Here is a 6065-nt window from a genome sequence, read left to right on the forward strand (position 1 = left end):
TGCAATACACGTGCGTGCGTACGATGTTGTTGTTGTTGTTGTTGTTGCTGGTGTTTATTGGCGCTTTTCAATCATTCTGATTATCTGCGCCACGACCTCTCCATAAGAGGAATCCATGAAAGAGTTAGTCCATGGGCCAGGCCAGATATTGGTACCATCTGAGGTGGCAATACCTTTTTGGTGTCATTTTGTTTGTCGGGCATAGATATGCTTATCAAGCTATGATAGCATTTCCAAATGAGTAGCTTAGTTATAGTAAATGAATTTTTAACCAATTTGGTCTCGTTGTTATATCCCTATACTTCTGAATCGAAACTAACCGCCATACAAAGAAGAGCACTGTCTTCTGTATGTTCCATAGAGCTGTAAAATGCAGCTCTGTGGTATGTTCACAGGTGTTCTGTTGTTGTTGTTGTTGTTTTTGTATTTGAGGCGCGTCATTCAAATATGAATATTTACGCCTTTATCTTTATAATATAATTATTTTACATATAATAAATCAATAAAAATTATAACTTTTTACTATCATTTTTATGCGCGCTATGTGTCTGCTGTTATACGGTTGGGACAAATAAGTTCTGGTGCATGCTGATGGCAAACTCTGATCAGCCCGGCTCGTTACATTGAGCAGGCTTCTCGGTCGCGCACACAGACCTAGATCCCTCATTTGCCGCACTCAGGACCCTCTGCCCAACGCATATGGTGCACAAGCAGACTCCCGAATACGATATATAAACATCAATCTTATAATATTATTTCATATATACTTTCCATAAAATAAACATATAATTTACAATAATTCATTTTTTTCTTTATGTAATAAGCAAACATCCGGTTGTGCAGTGTGCAAATCTAAATTAAATAAAACTCAAAAGATAATTATCTGTATAACTCTAGAAGACTTATATAAGTCTTTTAGAAAACCTTCTTGTTCTCTTCACATATGAGATTAATGCCCTCAAATGATCAACATTTTTTGTGGATAATACTTTTCTGATATCCCGTTGATCTTTGCCTCCAAAACGCGGTGCGCTTAGTCTTTATTCAAGGCAGCGAAGGGAATATCCAAAGGTTATGATGTCCACGGCGCTTAGTCTTTATTCTAGACGGCGAAGGGAATATCCAAAGCGTATGATACAGTGTATATCCTTTTATCTAAAAACAACAACAACAACAAAAGCAATTCCTAGTGAATTTTACCGTATTTTTCAATCATTTATCATTTTCCGGTGAAAACGCTACGGTGAAAACGCTGATACCACGCCAATGTCGCTTTATTTCCCTCCAACAATATAAGGTAATGCAAAAACAATGTACCGGTACACTACGATACATTATAATGAATGATATTGTAAATGAACAAAGTGATTTTTGTTTAAAACTGATGTATTTGTTGATAGGGTAGTATAAAAACAGTTTAGATAATCCCTTTTATGAGGAACTTTAGATATGATAACGGTACATTGGTCTAGATAAAGAACTAAGCGCACCGCGTGACAGCTGTGGACATCATAACCCTTTGGATATTCCCTTCGCTGCCTTGAATAAAGACTAAGCGCGCGGCGTTTACAACAGAACACCTGTGGACATACAGAAGGCAGTGCTCTTCTTTGTATAGCGGTTTAGTTTCGATTCAGAAGTATAGGGATATAAATACGAGACCAAATTGGTTAAAAATTCATTTATTATGACTAAGCTACTCATTTGGAAATGCTATCATAGCTTGATAAGCATATCTATGCCCGACAAACAAAATGACACCAAAAAGGTTGTGCCACCTCAGATGGTACCAACAACCCATTTTTCGAGTCTTGGCCCATGGACTAAGTATGATGAGCTCAGTTCGGTTGATCACGTCACGCTCACTCTGTTCTATTTTCGTGGCAGCAGTGTGTGAGATCAATTTCCCTCCACCGTTATAGTCAGCAGTATGGGCGTAAATCCCGGGGGGGGGGGGGATGGGGGATATATCCCCCCCCCCCCTGAAATGGAGGAGAGGGGATGGCCTGTACAATCATCCCCCCTGAAATTTGAGGAAAAAATGGAGGAAGCAGTAATGTGATTGTATCAATTTTGGCATATTATTGCATGACGTTCGTACGCCCGCCTTCAGACAGGTAACAGAGCTGAACAGTATTCTATCTTGTGGGATAATGTATACATAATTTTCTCAAGCGCTCGCTCGCGAAGAAAGTAATATCGACATCAGGTACGTATGGTCCAGACGTTGACAACGTCAAATAGCTAGCACAGGCTTACATGTAAACATGACGCGAGCAACTCGGGACCACCTGCAAATTATGTACGAAAACAAACAAACAATAACAAAAACTATACCGCCATAATTGAACCCCCCTCCATTTCCTGAATCATTCCTGAAACGATGATGACTCTGATACATCTATGGGCATACCCAGCGATGATCAGGGATCAGGGGCGTCGAATCTATCGGGGGGGGGGGGGGGCAAAGGGGCATTTGCCCCGCCCCTACGTAAATGTTGGGGGCAGACAAATCATTTGTCCCCCAAGCAATTCCCGAGATGAGGACACATCTCGAACTTTCTTTGTGGAAAATTGTCCAACAACCGCCAGAACTATGCACCGGATCGTTGAATTGCAATCATAAATAGGCCTATATGCAAAAGCTCCGCTACTGGGTCCCTTTCGATAGACTTTGTACACTGCACTTTTGAGATTGACGTATTTCCTTATTTTATCAAAGAGTGTGATGCAGCAGATCTTTCACTTACAAAAGCTCCCTCATATGCAGAGGCGTCGATGAGGGGGCGGGGGGATGGATCCCCCACAAAAGTATTGGGGACAAACACATCATTAACTTTGCTCCTCTTCGTAACTCCCGAGATGTGGAAATATTTTTACTTTTTGATAGAAAACTGTCTAAATATTTCACCCAAAGATGGCTGAATTTCAATTCTGAAAAAACAAATCTCCCTCGCGTAAGAGGGGGATAGGCCTAACCCCTTCCATACCCTCCCCGTTCAGTCCTTTCTACTTAATACACTTTACATTGACAGATTTTAAAATGTTTCACGATCTAAAGTGTGCACCAGGTCTGTTACTTCAGTTTAAAAAAATGCAAATGTTCCGTGGGTAGGAGGATATATCTAGATACTTTCAATTAACGGAGGGTTCCCCCCCCCCCCTGAAAAAAACTGGTATACACTTCTGGGATTGCAATTTTCCCAGATTACATCATAAATGTGTTTACGAGATACATTCATCTGAATTCTAAAAATGCAAAAGCACCCTCGTATGCAGGGGCGTCGATCCTGGAGGACGGGGATCGCGGACGGGCAGGAAGAGGGAAGGGGCAAACATATCATTATGATCCCCAATGATCTCCGAAATGAGGAATAAAAGTTTTCTTACGTTTTTTGATAGAAAACTGGAAGGGTGGTGTTAGCACTCGTCCACGCCTTCTCCCTGCTCGCCCGTCCCCCCCCCCCCGCCCCTATGCATACAAGTAGACTGTGGCTATACTTTGAACATAGAGAGTTTTCCAAATATGCCACAAAGTGTGTGCACCAAAACGTTTAAATGCAATCAGAAAATACAGAATCTCCCTCATATAGGAAGGGGGAATAGGGAATGGGGTTTATCCCCTCCTTCTCTGATTGACAAATTTCCAGATACTCCAACAAACGTGTGCAAAAAAAAAGCTCCCTCGAATATGGGAGATGTATCTTGCCACCCTCCCATTGCTTGGTCCCCTCTATAGACTTAGTAAACTTTGGGGAATGACAATTTTCGAATTTTCCACAAAAAGTGTGCTTCAGATCGCTTTCAAAGTTTCAATTCTAATAACGCAAAAGCTCCGTCTTGTGTTCATACCCCTCCCACACCCTCCCCTATAAGCTCTACCTCACTAGACTTTGTACATATAACACAAACATGGTGCACACTCGGAATTAAGAGCTAAATTCCATGATTTTAACACTTCCCTGGAAAAGCCCTATTTATTTCTTCAATTATTTTTTTTTGGGGGGGGGGGGGCGCTAGAAAAAAAATCCAAGTATTGCACCAAAAGTTTGCACCAGAGTGCTGAATTTCAGGTTTGAAAATGCAAAATCCATCTTCGTGTGGGAGGAGAAATGCCCCTTATCATACACCCTCGTGTGCTTGCTTTTTCTGTTTGAATTGCTTAATAGACAGCGTTCGTGATAATTATTCATCGTAAAAATTAATACAATGAGTTTATTCAAATGATACAGTTTTATAGGCAAATTGTTCATTGTAATCTAAATCAAAATATTCTGCTACCTTAAACAAGTGGGACTGTTTCAAGTCGATAAAACACCCAAACGTGCATAAAATCGCACCATTTACAACATCAAAATGCAAAAAGTTCTCACTGTGCGATGGGGAACACCCCCTCCCACACCCTCATCCCCCTCCCCCCCCCCCCCCTCCCCGCCGCTCGCTCCGTTCTCTCGGGCTCGGTCGCGTTCATGACATTCAGTGGAAGAATAATACTAGAATTTTATTTAAATGATACCATTTAAGGCAAATTGTTCAATAATAATCTACATCAAAATATTCTGCTAAACAAGTGGGACGGCTTCAAGTCGACAAAACACGTCAAACATGCATCAAATTCCACCATGTACAACATCAAAATGCAAAAAGTTCTCACCGTGGGAGGGGGAACACCCCCTCCCACACCCTTTCCCTCCCCCTCGCCCCCTCCGCTCGCTCGGGTTCGGGCGCGTTCGTGATATTCAGTGTAAGAATTAATACAAGAAGTTTATTTAAATAATACCATTTTATAGCCAAATTGTTTAATAATAATCGACATCGAAATATATTGCTATACCTTAAACAGGTGGGACTGTTTCAAGTCGACAAAACGCACAAAATCATGCATCAAATTGCACCATGTACAACATCAAAATGCAAAAAGTTCTCACCGTGGGAGGGGGAAGGGAACACCCCCTCCTACACCCTTTCCCTCCCCCTCCCCCCTCCCCCCTCCCCCGCCCCCCGCCCCCCCGCCCCCTCCGCTCGCTCGGGTTCGATCGCGCTCGTGATATTCAGTGTAAGAGGATACTCTCTAAAAAAATCGAGTGAAAATATCCACTCTTAAAGGAGTGAATAAAAAAAAGAGTGAATTTAGAGTGAAATTGGAGTGAATTTTGAGTGAAAATGTTCATTTTCACTCATTTTGGAGTGACCTCAGGGATCACTCGAAGATTTAGGAGTGATCCCTGAGATCACTCCAAAACGAGTGAAAATGAACATTTTCACTCAAAATTCACTCCAATTTCACTCAAAATTCACTCTTTTTTGTATTAACTCCTTTAAGAGTGAATATTTTCACTCGATTTTTTTAGAGAGTACAAGAAGTTTATTTGAATAATACCATTTTATAGCAAAATTGTTTAATAATAATCGAAATATACTACCTTAAACAAGTGAGACTGTTTCAAGTCGACAAAACGCGCAAAATCATGCATCAAATTGCACCACGTACAACATCAAAATGCAAAAAGTTCTCACCGTGGGAGGGGGGACCCCCCCTCCCACCCCCTCCCCCTGGCTCGCTCACCTTGCTCGGGCTCGGTCGCGTTCATGACATTCAGTGGAAGAATTAATACAAGAAGTTTATTCAAATAATACCATTTAAGGCAAATTGTTCAATAATAATCTACATCGAAAATATGTTGCTACCTTAAACAAGCGGGATTGTTTCAAGTCGATAAAACACGCAAAAACATACATCAAATTGCACCATTTACAACATCAAAATTCAAAAAGTTCTCACCGTGGTAGGGGGAACACCCCCTCCCACACCCTCCCCCTCCACCCCCCCTTCCCCCTCCCTCGCTCGCTCCGCTCGCTCGGGCTCAGTCGCGTTCATGGTATTCAGTGTTAGAATTAATGCAAGAAGTCTATCTAAATGATACCATTTTATACCGAAATTGTATAATAATCATCGACATCAAAATATATTGCCACCCTAAACAAGTGAAACTGTTTCAAGTCGACAACTCGCGCAAAAACATGCATCAAATTGTACCTTAGTGTGTATACAACATCAAAATGCA

Source organism: Diadema antillarum, unplaced genomic scaffold (assembly GCF_040938485.1).
Source record: "Diadema antillarum isolate AM-2024a unplaced genomic scaffold, OU_Dant_1.0 seq00000506_RagTag, whole genome shotgun sequence".
Taxonomy (NCBI): Eukaryota; Metazoa; Echinodermata; class Echinoidea; order Diadematoida; family Diadematidae; genus Diadema; species Diadema antillarum.